Below are 14,376 nucleotides of genomic sequence, written 5' to 3'. Positions count from 1 at the left end.
CCTTTCAGCCACGTCCCCCATGTGCCAGCCTGGCTTGTGCCTGGGCTCTGTCCCTGCTGGGGCTGCAGCTGGCACCTCCTGGGAGGGCGAGGTGTGACACGGCACAGGGAGCTGCTCCTGCAGGTTTGCTGTGCGCAGCTGGGCACGGGAGCTGGTGCCAGCAGCTGCTGGTGTTTAATTTAGAGCCCAGAGCAGAGAGCAGGAGAGTCCCCGAGCTCCCTGCGCTTGGAACAAGCTGGAGGTGTTCGAGATCTGTAGATTGGGGAAAACAACATGTCCCAAGGGTTAGAGCACTGAGCAAGTGTCTGCCCGGCTTCCTCCTAACAAGGAACGCTTTGCTGAGGTCTGACTGTGATCAAGTGCCCGGGCCAGCAGAAATAAATCTTGGTGGGTTCCCTGTCCTGGGTGCGTTTCCCACAGCCAGCCTGGGGCGCGGCTGCAGGGAAGGCTCCTCCAAACCCCACAAACGGGGTTCCCTGTCCTGGGTGCGTTTCCCGCGGCCAGCCTGGAGCGCGGCTGCAGGGAAGGCTCCTCCAAACCCCACAAACGGGGTTCCCTGTCCTGGGTGAGCTTCCCACAGCCAGCCTGGAGCGCGGCTGCAGGGAAGGCTCCTCCAAACCCCACAAACGGGGTTCCCTGTCCTGGGTGCGTTTCCTGCTGCCAGCCTGGAGCGCGGCTGCAGGGAAGGCTCCTCCAAACCCCCGAAGCGCGGGCGAGGGCAGAGCAGCAGCGCAGGTGTGGGCTAATCAGCTTCGGGTATTCCTCCCTCGTGCCTGCTGCCATTGCTCACCCTCTCTCCCGCATGCAAATGTGCAATCGCAGCTCTGCCTGCTCCAGCCCACGAGCTCTGCTGGCTCTGTTCCCCCGCTTCAAGCACGGCAGCTCCGGGCATGCAGCCCTGAGGGGACAGGGGCACCCGGGGACCCCGGATCCCTCCCTGGCCCCGGGCCCTGCTCGCTGTCTGTGCTGGGGGAGATGTGAGGGGTTTGGGGGGAGCAGGAGCTGGCTGAAGGCTGCAGGGGGGCTCAGGGATGCCCGACCACCTCTCCAAAGCTGGGTCACGCCTTGTCCCCGCAGGGCTGGCACGTCCCCTCTTGCTGGGCCAGCCAAGCTGATGGGTTGGGCTTTGGGGATCCCCCGGAGCACACAGAATCACCCTCCCACCTATTTCTGATAATGAGCATTTTCCATAATTATCCCGGGTAAGACGACATTGACCGAGAAGGCCGTGCCATAGCCAGAGGGGCTGGAGATAATCCGGGGATGGGGTGAGGGGAAGGACTGAGGGGCTGGGCAGGGCTGAGGGGAAGGGGCTGAGGGACTGGGGATCAGGGGAAGGGGCAGAAGGGCAGGGGCTGAGGGGAAGGGGCAGAAGGGGCAGAAGGGCAGGGGTTGAGGGGCAGGGGCTATGGGGAGCACCACCACTGCTCTGCTGGGGGCTGCAGTACCCCTGGGGGCTGGAGGTGAGCAGTGAGCATTTCACGGTGAACATCACAGCAGCCACTGACTCCCGTGCCACCTGCAGCTGCCCCCAGACCCCTGGCTGGGCTCTGTGTCCCTGGCAGGAGTGTCCGTACGTCTGCCAAGGAAACAGAGCTGGATTCCAAGTGTCCTCTGCGCTCTGTGGGGACATGGACCGTCACCTTGGGGCCAGGGAGAATTTCCTGCACCCAAATTTCCTGCACCTGACCCTGCCAGGTTTCTCCACTGCAAGGAACAATCATCAGTGTGGTTTGGTGAGTCGAGTAAATGGAATAATGAGTGGAATATCAGAGACACCGGAAAGTGTTTGCTCAGCTGGAGTGACAGCCTCAGTCCCATACTACTTTTTGTTTGCAGATGCAGCTTTTACAGACCATGGCTATAGGACAGATTAAATATTGTTTGAAAAAGTGATCAGAGATTTTGTTTGCAACTGTGCTGTAGCTCTTCTCTAAATATTGGAGGGATTTTAAATTGGTTTGTATTGATAATGGCACTGTAATTCCTTTCCTTGCTTGTACAGATCATCAGTGGTTTAATGTGCTTATTCCCAAGGGATGCAGTGACTGAAAAGAAGAGATTAAGATAAACCTTAAAGAATGTTTTGTGGGGGGAAAATTGTATTTCCTTCGAGCAGGCTTTGTGCAAGGCCTTGGCTTGTATTTGTGGGTGCTGCTGTGAGCAGTGGGCACGGCCAGATCCCCGAGAGCCACACTGAGCCCCAGAGCAGAGAAGGTCCCAGTCAGGGATATGCCAAGAGCCTTTCCAAAAAGGGGGCTCCCCCACGGCCTGTGCCTGGGGGCTGGGCTGCTGGGCTGTGCCCCCCATTCCTGGGGCTGGGCTGCTGGGCTGTGCCCCCCATTCCTGGGGCTGGGCTGCTGGGCTGTGCCCCCCATTCCTGGGCTGGGCTGCTGGGCTGTGCCTTGTGTCCCTGTGCTCCAGCAGGGCCCTGGGGCTGCCGCTCCAAACCAAAGCTTCCCCTCTCAGCTGGGAATGCAAACAGAGAGGCCTGGGCTGTGTGTGTCCTGCCCTGGGCTGTGTCCTGCCCTGGGCTGTGCCCTGCTCTGGGCTGTGTGTGCTGTGCCTTGGGCTGTGCCCTGGGCCGTGTGTGCTGTGCTCTGCCCTAGGGTGTGCCGTGCCCTGGGCCGTGTGTGCTCAGTGCTCTCGGTGGCTGGGCTGGCACAGCCAGCTCTGTCCTGCTGTGTGCCAGCCTGCACAGGGACACAGCCGCTCCAGAGCCATCCAGCTGATAAATCCAGAGCGACACCGTTTGCCAGAAGCTGTTTGGATGTACAGGAGTCACGTCTTTGCTGAGCTGTTCTGAACACGTCCACCTGGATACACCCTCACGCAGAACAGGCTCCTGCTGCAGGACAGGGACATGTCCCGTATGTCCCCAGAGGAGCTGGCTCCACGTGATGCCCCTCGCTCACAGCCCTTGGAGCTGACGTGCTCCAGCCTCCAGGTCCTGAGGAAAAGAGGATGCACTGTCTGTGGCTGCAGGACCAGGAGTGCTGAGCCCATCCACCACGGGGCTGAAATCACCTCAGTGCTCCTTTATTGGGTCTTCAGCCTTCCCAGCTGCAGTTTGGGTAGGTGTGCGTTGCACACCCTGAGAGCAGTGTGCCAGATGACACGGTGACACCTGTGTCACTGTCACCACGCAAAGCCACCACAAACAGCTTTCTGCAACAAGGGAAGGTGCCCCTGCTTTTGGAACTGCTGGTTCAATACAGGGTGGCACAAAGCTGTCCTGACAAAGCTCAGCTCAGGCCAGGAGCTGGCAGTGCCGTGTGGATGTGACACTGGCTTTGTTTACTGCAGTAAAAATACAACAAAACCCCCACACAACCAATATTTCAGCTGATCAGAACTGGTTTATTTGTTGGTTTTTATTGATGCTCTGATCTCTGGTGAGAAAATAATTGGCTTAAGCAGCAGAAGCCTATTCCATCTAAACCCCGTGACAGCTTTGTTCAGCGACAGCAGTAGGTGACCCTGCTCTGAGTAAACAAACAAACACTCTCACTTATGTACCAATTATGTGTTATGGAATGGAAACTCTGAAGCACCCGCTTTGCTGTGCTCTAATTACTGCGCTGCCTCCCTGCATATGTCTCCTCTTGGTTAATTGCAGCTTTTAAACTCTGGATTGCGCTGGGAGGTGGCTGGTCAGAGCTCTGCGGGAGGGCGGCCGTGCCCGGCAGCAGCTGGACATGGGGCTGTGTATCTCATATATTTGTGTCTATTTTATGGAGCTGCGTTTAGCCCCGGCGCTGGCTCAGCTGGGCAGAGCGTGGTGCCGATGATCCGGGGCTGTGGGCTCAGTCCCCGTGGGGGCACCCGGTGGTCCCTGTGGGTCACTTCCAGCTCAGAATATTCTGTCACTCCGGGATTTGTCAACGGCTGGGCTTGGTGGTCTTTCCGTGCCTACTGGTTCTGATTCAGCTGGGGAGCACAGGGCAGGGTGAGCTGTTTCACCAGGCCCGGGCAGGGCAGGGAGGCTGCAGAGGCCGCCCCAGCCCCTGCCCAGCTCCATGGCAGTGCCAGGCAGGGTGGCGGCGGTGCCAGCACGCCGGCAGCTCACAGCCCGAGCCACTGGCTACAGTGAAGTTACGTGAAGTGAGCAGGGAAGGATTCGTCTTCCAAAAATGAACGGCTTTGTTTCCCCGGGTCATTTATGTCTGATAGATGGCTCAGCCGTGCTGAGCAGCAGGACAGAGCCAAGGGGCTGCCCTGCAGGGGAGGGGGCTGCAGCTCTGCTCCTGCCTGGAATGGGCACTTCTGGCTGCTTGGGGTATTTATGCAGGGATTTTTGACCTGGTTTACTTTCAAGATTAACTGAGCTTGAAAGGTTTTTTTGTAGAGAGTAGGTCCAGTGCCTGTTTTCATAATCTGGAGACACACAAGATACATTCCCGTGGCTGTCCCGTGCAGGGCCAGGAGTTGGACTTTGATGATCCTTGTGGGTCCCTTCCAACTCAGGATATTCTATAACTTTAAGTTTTATTTATTTGTGATTTTACTATATGATCATCTGAGTTATTCTGCAGATCGAACACATTTCATTCTCAGATGAGAACACAAAGAGCAGGGTAGAAATCCAATTTTCTGTTAAGATAATCTGCAGGCACGTCCAATTGCTCCCGGAGAGAGCCCAAGGTAAAGGGGCTGGAGAAGAGAAGCTGCGTGTCCCTCACCCTGCAGGGCAGTGCCAGCGAGCCATGGTCACCCAGCTGGTGTTGGGCAGCTCCAGCTGAGCCCTGCAGAGTCCCTAGCCCCCCGAGGGTCTCTGTCCCAAGGCCAGGGTCCCCCAGAGCCCTGGCAGGAGTGCTCAGCCCCCCGAGCTGCTCCCCAGCCACACCAACCCCTTCCCAGCTCTCCTCTGAACCACATCTGCACTGAGACCATTTCTCTCCTCACCCAAGCCCAGCAAGGCTGGGCTGTGTCTCAGCAGTTTTGTTAGTCCAGCAAGGCTGGGCTGTGTCTCAGCAGCAGTTTTGTTAGACTTGGACTTGCAGCTCTCATTCCCTTCCAGTGTGAACGCTCCTCAGATAACACAGCTCACATGAAAAGACTTCTTCAAATTCTTTAAGTGCACATTAAAATGCAAATCGGCCTTCTTATTAAAGACTTCTGGAAGTTCTCTGACAACACATTTAAATGCAAATCAGTGAAACGTAGACTCAATATTAAAATCCAAACAATTACTTGATCCACATGCTGGAATTAAAGTGGGAGCACATTGTGTGTCTCCAGAAAAGCAGTGGCCTTTCCAGCAGCACGGGAGGCAGCTCTGGTGGGGCTGCCCTGGCTCTCCGAGGGGTCACCACGGGGGTGGCACGGGCTCAGAGCTGTCCCTGTGGTGCACAGCTCCGGCCTGCTGCAGTGCCCAGCTGGCATTTCTGAGACACCAGCTCCTCTCTCTGCCTGTTTGGGTGTCACCCGTGTGCAAATGCCCCGGGAGCAGCCAGGGCAGAGCTCCGGGGCTCTGCCTGGGCAGGCGTGGGCTCAGCGGTACCCACGAGATGAAGTGGGAGTGTGGGGCAGCAGCACAGGCCTTTCAAATCCCCTTCACAACTCAGAAGCTGGATTCTGAATTTCTCCTCCAGTGATGCAGAGTGAGGTTAAAGCTCCACCCCAGCCAAAGTGCTGGTAATTATTTGATGGAGTTTTAGTGGGCATGGGCTGGGGCCAGTTCTAAAAGCTCGGGGTGTCAGGGGAGGCAGCTCAGCTGAGCACATCGCATCTGCTTTATTTTAAAGTGTGATAATCCATTAGGAACCACAGGCTTTAACTACCTTTAAATCTGAATGAGGCCCTTTAGCTTTTGCTCTGCAGTGCTCCTGGTGCTCCTCCAGAGGAGCAGAAGGTGCTTTTCCACCCCTCTCTGCTCCCCTCTCTGAATTCATCGGGCTGCTTCCACTCCGGCTGGCTCTCAGAGGTCACCGGGTGACACTCAGGGTGTGACAGAAGCGTTTCTGTGCTGGGGCTTTTCTCCTGTTTCTCTCAGACTTTCCTTTTGGAATCTGGCTGCTTTGTCTGGAAATGCCACGTCTCACATCTCAGCCAACCTTGTTTGCAGGACAGGGAAGGTGTTGAGGTCCTCCAGGAAAAGGGGACCCAGGTACTTGGGGAAAGCACTGCCTGAGGGGGGCTCAGAGGAGCAGCCCCCGCTGGCTCAGGTTCCCCACAGTGCTTGGAATTATTTGCTTTTTCATCTTGAGCAGGCTGAGGGGACAGGGGACACCGCAGGGTCACTCCTCTCCCTTGGCCAGGTCAGGTTTTACTGCTGGCTGGTGTGTAGCCACACCTGAGGCTTCTCCAGGAGAAAAAGGGAATTCTTTTCTCTCCTGAATTGGAGATCCCACAAAGAAGCTTTGCCAACACCAACATTTTATTTATTTGGGGTGTTTGAGGGATCTGAAGCTCTGCTTTTGTTTGGATCCTTTATGTCATTTCATGTGCTAATCAGGGCTTTTTAACTTGACTCTGTCACTCAAAAGCTTCTTGATGATGATGAGCAAAATTAAGCTGTTTCACTGCTGAGTGTGTCTCATCAGTGAATTTTAATTTTAAAGGAAAAAAGTGAGAATTTTTCCATTTTTAAAAGTATGACTATTTTAAAAAGGACTCACAGCGGTTTTAGTTAACATTCTAAGTAAAATGGAATCCAAAGCACAAAATGGATCTGGTTGTTTCCTCTCCTCCACATACCATTTATCCCATGAAAATAAATGTCATAGCCAAGTAGGTGTGAGTGATGCACAAGGACAAGGTGTCCTGTAGCTGGGACCCATCAGCATTTGAAAAATGGAAAGAACGGGAAGAATTTCAGCTGGTGATGCTCATGGGCTCCTTGTCTCTGCCCCACCCTTGATTGAGAATATTTAAGTGTTGGGGAAAATCAAAGATCAGGTCATGAACTGCAAACGAAAATGAATTTTATATGTGAGCAGATGGGGGCCTTGGGGAAAAGGGGAAGAATCCCAGAGTCCCTGAGGCTGGAAAAGCCCTCCCAGCCCATCGAGTCCCAGCTGAGCCCCATCCCCAGCCCAGAGCCCTGAGTGCCACCTCCAGGAGCTCCTTGGACACTCCAGGGATGATGATCCAAACCTTCCTGGCAGCCCCTCCAAGGCCTGAGAGAGGTCCCGGGGTGTGCAGAGAAAGCCAGAGCTGCTCCGTGTGAAAGCAGAGCCAGCTGCTGTGCCTGGGCTGGCCCCGAGCCCGGCGAGGAGGAGCAGGGCCGGGGGAGCGCTGGGGGAGGCAGCCCCGGAGGAGCTGGGGGAGCTGGGGATACAGCCCCGGGAGGAGCTGGGGGGATACAGCCCCGGGAGGAGCTGGGGGAGGCAGCCCCAGGAGGAGCTGGGGGAGGCAGCCCCAGTAGGAGCTGGGGGAGCTGGGGGAGGCAGCCCCAGGAGGAGCTGGGGGATGCTCCTGCGGCTCCTCTGGCCCCGGGGCCTGGCGCCGGGCTGGGTCCATCCTCTCCCCGGAGGTTTTTGCTCCGATGGGAAGCAGCCAGGCAGAATTCCTGCCCCTCGTCCCCCAGGGGCCGGCGGTGCTGCGGGAGGTTCGGGAGGGATGGGCACGGTCCCTCCAGTCCCGCCCCGCTGGCCCCGAGAGCTGCGAGAGCTCCTGTCCCTGTGCCCCCGTCCCCGCCGGGGCTGTGTCCGTGTCCCGGGGCCTGGGGCGCAGGGCAGGGCTCTGGCTGTTCCAGGCTCGGCAGCGAGGAGCAATCGCCTGTGCCGCTGCCCGCGGGCGCTGGAATCCCCGCCATGTGCTCTTTACCACGGGCTGAAGGAGCCTGCAAAGCCAGAGCCTCGGCAATCCCTGGCACGATGCGCGCTCCCGCGGCACGCTGCGCAAATCAGACCGGAGAACCGCGTTATTCTGAGCTGCTTGTCCACGGGCTTTGCTGCTAAGTCGGTGCTTTCTCATTCAGAAGGAGACAGGGATGCAAAAAGCGCCCGTTCCCCGTGGGTGCTCGGCTCCGTGAGCAGAACATCTGCTTCCCACCACGAGCGCTCGGCGCAGCTCTGCTCTGCTCCTGCTCGGGCCCCACGCTCCGTACCGGGGCTGGCGGTGGTTTTGAGCTCTGGGAATGCGCACAGTCCCGGGAGGAGCCCCCTCCGGGCTGCGGGCCCCGATGGAGCTCAGCCCTGCGCCCTGGGAGCGGCAGCGCTCCGGGGGCTGCGGGGCTGCGGGGCTGCGGGGGCTGTGGGGCTGCGGGGCTGCGGGGGATGCGGGAGCCCTCCTGCCCTCGCGGAGCGCATTCCTCATGTCCTCCTTTGGGAAGTGCTCCTCTCCGGGAGCTGTGGAGCGCTTGCCGGGGCTCAGCCGCGCTCTGCCCTGGCAGCGGTGTCCGGAGCATCTCTCGGCGCCGCTCCCCGGCTCTGGCCGCGCTGTGCCCTGCGGGGCTCTCAGTTCCCTCCGTGCCCTCTCCCTGTGCCCCCCTTGTCCCAAGGCCACCTCTCCGCTGCCCGCCCCCCTCCCCGGTGCCCCGCTCTCGCTTTCCCCTGTGGTGCAGCGAAAGATATTTCCATTTTCCTATTGAATTTCCACTCTCTGCGTGACCCAGCTCAGGGAACTGCTCCCGCTGGGCTGCACCGGGGTTTCTGCGGGAGGAGAAGGCCAACCCGCCCCGCCAGGGCCCGGCTCGCCGTGTGCCCGCTCCCCTGTCCCTGTCCCTGCCCGGGAAAGGCGCTCCCCCGGCAGCAGCCCCGCCGAGCACAACCCCGCCGCATTTGCTGATCCTCCCCGAGCAGCGGCCGGGACCCAGCAGCGGCTCCTGCGAGCGCTCTCGGGCCCCGAGGAGAATTCCTAAGGAAACGGTTTGTAGGAAATGTATCGGGGAATTAACTTTGCGTTCATCAACACATCGTTAGCGGCTCTCTCGCCGCAGCGATCAATGTCCCCGATTGCTCCCACCCTGGAGAAAGGTGAGGGCTGGCACCAGGCAATCTGCTCTCCCGGCACTTGCGGTGGCAGTGCTGCTCCCGGGGGGCCGCAGGCTGCTGACGGGGGGGCAGGCATCTGCCGTGTTCCTGAGCCTGTTTACAGCACCGAGTCCGAAACCTCCACGGGCTGGGAGTGATGAATATTTTTAAAATTTGTTTTTACAAGAAACAGGCATCATTCATGATTCCCTTTGCCGTTCTCAGTTTTCCTTGCTTCTCCTTCCCAGCCTCCTCAGCCAGCCAGCGCAGCTTTTCATCTCCTCCTGTGTTTTCTGGCGTCTCTTCATTCTGTGTCAGCCTCCTCTGCTGCACCAAGAACATAATTTTTTATTCTATTTGGTTTTGGGTGCTGGTCCCCAACTGTATGATTTGCTAAAGGAGCCAAAGTTTGGTTTTTCTTTCGCTTGCATGGCATCCATGTGAATTCAAACCACCCCCGCCACCCCCACCCAGTTTTTTTGAGTCATGAGTGAGTTGCCTTGGAGCCTGTGACTTCTCTCTGCTGCTCCCTGTAGTAGTGACAGCCAGGATTGTGGGATGACTTGGCTGCTGGTCCCCAGAGCCACCCGCAAGAGCTGGCAGGGTGGGGCTGGCAGGGGTGGGGGGCCTGCAGCTCCTGCCCCACACAGCCACTGTCAGGCCAGGGGCAAACACACCTCCCACAGGGCTCTCCAGGGGAACAGCCGTGGATGCTCCAGCCCTGGAAGTGCCCGAGGCCAGGCTGGAGCAGCCAGGGACCGTGGAGGGTGTCCCTGCCCACGGCAGGGCTGGAATGGGACGAGGGTTAAGGTCCCTTCCCACCCAGAGCAGGCTGGGATCCTGTGATAAGCTCATTTCAGGAGGGAGGAAGGACGTAAAGCAGTTGTGAGGAAGAGGAGGCAGAGAAAGGGTTTGCAGGGGGACGCTGAGGTGACACCTGGGGCTGTGACCTTCCCCAGGATCTTCTGGCAGAGTGTGAATGGAGGAGCAGCCAAAGGGAAGAACTGGATCAGTGTGGAGATGGGATTTTGTTTACCAGGAAACAGCAGAGAGGGCACCTTCAGTCCCTGGGCCAAAGATGGCACGTGTGGGGGCAGCCAGGCCAGGCCATCCCAGCCGAGGGTGAGGCCAAGCCACGGGGCCGAGTTATCTGTGAGATCAGGGCGTTGATCCCAGCGATGGAGAGGAACGTGGGGAAAGCTGCAAGGAGAGAGGGGCAGTGTCCCCACCCCTGCCCAGGACAGGACAGACCTGCCCAGGGCTGGGAGGGTGCCAGGATTTGGGGCTTGGCTGAAGGAGAGGTGTCTGGAGCTGAAAGATGCATCTGTGAGTCATCAGCACGGAGCTGTTAATTAAAGATGTGTTGAGGGGTGAAATTACGCAGAAACGAACGAGGAGCAAAGACAAACAAGACACTTTGGGAGCTGCACAGAAAGCTGAGGAAGCTGTGGGAGAGCCCCAGATGATGGATTTCAGGAGGGGTTTCGTGTCACATGTGGGGTTTGGAGAGAGGAGCTGTCTGAAGCCTGTGTTGGAGCGCTGCCAGAGATGTCCCCTCTCCTGTGGGCACAGCGGGGCCAGGAGAGGCTCCAGCAGCGTGTGGTGGCCAGGACAGGGACTGAGAGCTTGGGTGGGAGGGAAAGAAAGAACCTCTCACAGCTGAGACCCCCTGTGCCAGCTGCTGGAGAAAACAGGGGCAGTGCAGGAGCCGACGAGGTGTGGGGTGACAGGGACACTGCCCCCTGACAGCGGGGCTGGGTGGCAGTGGAGGAGTGGAGCTGTGCTGGGAAAGGAGGTGCAGAGGAGGTCAGGTGGAGGGGCTCAGCCCGGCCCTGGGTCTGCACACCTATCCCTGGGCAGGAGCAGGTGCTGCCAGCCTGCTGCTCATTTCCATTTTAACTGCATTTTCCCTCAAGAGAGAGCACACCAGGTAATCTCCCGTTTTGCTTATTCTGACATTAAAAAGGGAATAACAATAGGGTAACAACAACAACAACAACAACAACAAAAAAAGATTAATTTTCAAACAGTAATTGCCTTTCTGTTGATAGCACTGACAACTCCCAGGCACCTTCCAATTACAGCATCCGTGTCTTCCCTTTGCCTCAGCTGCCCTGGCTCCGTGCCTGGAACAGGACCCGCAGCATCAGCCACCAACCCCCAGCTGCCCACTGTTCCCCCTGCCCTGGGGACAGGCAGTGTCCAGCTGGGGATGTGTGGCCTGGAGGGATCTCCAGGTTGCAGCAGTGCTGTCTCTGGCTGGAAACAGTGACCACACCAAGGGGGGTGCTAGGCTGGGCCAGGAGGGCTCTGTCTGGGCTTCTTGGGGCTGTTGGACACGTTGGACATCAGGAGGAGTTTCTGCATGGAGAGGATGGTTGGGCGTTGGAGGGGCTGCCCAGGGAGGTTTGGAGTGCCCATCCCTGGCGTGTCCCAGGAAGGGCTGGAGGTGGCACTCAGGGCTCTGGGCTGGGGACAAGGTGGGGACAGGGCACAGCTGGCACTCGATGGGCTGGGAGGGCTTTTCCAGCCTCAGGGGTTCTGTGGCTTTTAAGCTCCTTTGTTCCTGAAGGGACAGGGTGGGACAGGAGAGCAGGTCCCCGGTGTGACAGCCCCACGTGGCTGTCCTGGGCACGGGTCCCTGTTGTCCCCTGGGCTCAGGCGCTGTGCTGGGCACAGCGGTGCCTGTGCCGGTGTCACCTGGGCTGGCCAGGTGCCATGTGCCCCCCAAGCTGTTGACCCCAGGAGTGGCTGTGAGTGCTTTAACCTCGGCTCAGGCGAGCCCAGGGCAGGGCAGGGAGGGTGACACGTCCCCAGTTTAACATCACAGACCTCTCTTCTCTTTCTCCTCTGTTTGATTTGCATTTGTAACCCAAGGGGGTGCTCAGGGCCAGTGGATCCAATCCAGAAACTGATGCTGTTGCCCAGCTCTGGAGAGGCAGCACAGGGGCTTCAAGGGGCCTTGAGCACTCAGCAGGTTTGTAAGGATGCCCCTTGATCTGGGGCTCACCTCCTGCATGCAGCCCCAGGCCCCTTCTCGTGTTCCTGGTGCCTCTAAGGGTGGCCTGGGCAGGGTCTGGGCGTGTGGGAGTCCTAGCCCCCCTGAGCCCCATGGCAGTACCAGGCCAGTGCTGACCACGGGGCTCACAAACAGAGGCTGGCAGCTCGGTGGTGGAGCAGGTCACAGCCAGAAATGCCAGGCTGGTGTTTGCAGCCGGCCCCGCGTTTGCCCTGGGTGCTGCCTCCTCCCCGGGCTCCCTGAACCCGCTCCTGCAGCAGTTTCCAGGTGGTCACCTTGCCCTGGTGCCAGCAGCAGGAAGGCTGCGCTGCCCTCCACCCACCTCCACCAGCACCAACCCCTCCTAGCCTCGGGCTACTGGAGATGTAGAGTGGAATCACCCGAATAGCTCCGCAAGAGCTGTGTTCATCAGTTCCTGAGACAGGACAGCAGGGACAGTGAAAAATCAGCTTGTTACCACGTGCAGCTCCTGCTCTGGTGTCTGTGGCTGCCACAGCCACACCAACCCTGTTGGCAGGGCACTGATGATCCAGCACTAAGAGGAGAATAGATCTTCTTAAACTTATTTTCTGTTGAAGTGGGGTGATTTCCTGCTCGTGGCGTCGCTGTGCTGCACGTGGCAAGCACGAGTGGCAGGAGCAGCGTGCTGCCCGTGGGAAGCGCTGTGGGTGATGGTGATGCTGGGAGGAGCGTGCGAGGGCTGGAAGGAGCTGGGGAGATGTAGAAAAGCCCTTTGCCAGGTGATCCACCCCAGATAACGCAGGTACAGGCGTGGAATGGGGTCCTGGGCTCTGCTCCTTCTCTGCACTGCCAGGGATGTGATGTTCAGCTGCTCTTACAGCTTAACATGGGCACTTGCTACGTCCCCTGTGCCCACCACGGGCCATCCTTGTGCCCACCACGGGCCATCTCTGTGCCCACCACGGGCCATCCCCATGCCTGCTAGGGCCATCCCTGTGCCCTCCACCAGGCCATCCCTGTGCCCACCACAGGCCATCCCTGTGCCAATCACAGGCCATCCCTGTGCCTGCCATCCCTGTGCCCTCCACGGGCCATCCCTGTGCCCTTCACAGGCCATCCCTCTGCCTGCCACGGGCCATCCCTGTGCCCTCCATGGGCCATCCCTCTGCCCACCACGGGCCATCCCTGTGCCCACCATGGGCCATCCCTGTGCCCTCCATGGGCCATCCCTGTGCCTGCCATCCCTGTGCCCTCCACGGGCCATCCCTGTGCCCTCCATGGGCCACCTCTGTGCCCTCCACGGGCCATCCCCGTGCCTGTCCCTTCCCTGAGCTCACATCCCAAGCTGGGGCTCGCCTGGCCCCCAGGGCAGGTGCTCGGGTCACGCAGCTCCGCAGTTCTGCCCGTGCAGACGTTCCCAGCACATCTGCGATTGTATTTCTCCCAGTTCCCAGCAGCCTTTTAGTGCTGTCATTTTATGGTGCCTTCCTGCTCAGAGGGGAATAAAAAGATCTTTACAGGGGAAGCAGAGAGGATGGAGCGTTGCTCTGCATTCAGTGACTCCTCTTTATTCCCCTTTTCACCACAAGAAAGAACATGTGAGAGGAGCTGGATGACAGGGAATGACGAGCAGAGCCCGAGGCTGCTGCTGCTGCTGAGAGCACTTTGTGAGCAGGGAGTGCTTGGATGGGGAAGCTGGGGGAAAGAAGCATTAGCACAAGTGGCTCCACAAGCCAACAAAACCTAACGAAAGCTGCCTTTTAGGAGGAGCCAGTGGTGTGTTTGTGGTCTGCAGCCGTTCACTGCTTCCACCCCGTTTCAGTGCAGAGAGGGGTGTGCTTGAATCCACGGAGGTGTGGATCTGGAGTCACCCACGGGCAGGGATCAGGGGACAGGGCTGGGGGCTCTGGGGCCGCTCTGGGCACCGCTCTGCCTCGCCCGCCCCTCACGCGGCGCTTTCCGTGCCAATTACACTGGAAATAATTATTTCATTACACGATTCTCTGCTAACTGCTCTGCTCTCCACCTTGTCTTTGATTGCTCAGGAGCGTTTTGGGGTGAAATAATTGCATGTTCAGGGAATTTGCTTCAGAGCTGGTAATTATTAATTTCCTCCTCGGCTGGTGTTCCGCGTGTGTTTGGTGCCCGCGGGCTGGGAGGGCAGCGGGGCCTGCGGGGAGGGGGCACAGGGATGGCATTGAGGTTGGAAATGGCCTCCAAGGTCATCAAGCCCAACCTTTGACCAATCATCACCTTGTCAACCAGACCAGAGCATCTAGTGTTGAACAAAGTTCAAGAAATTACTTTGAGTCGTTAAAAGTAGTTTGCAGTTCATGGATAATATGCAGGTCATCTCGGGAGCCATCATTAACCTGCGCTGAAGCCCACTGAAGAATTTGAACTCGGTTTGAATCTCCCTTTCCTGAGCAGAGGTGATGTCTAGGTGTGAGGAGGGTGACAAATCCTCACCTCCACCCC

The sequence above is a fragment of the Motacilla alba genome, chromosome 13 (genome assembly GCF_015832195.1).
Source record: "Motacilla alba alba isolate MOTALB_02 chromosome 13, Motacilla_alba_V1.0_pri, whole genome shotgun sequence".
Taxonomy (NCBI): Eukaryota; Metazoa; Chordata; class Aves; order Passeriformes; family Motacillidae; genus Motacilla; species Motacilla alba.
The sequence above is the reverse complement of the archived record's forward strand: the minus strand, read 5'-3'. Positions refer to the sequence as shown.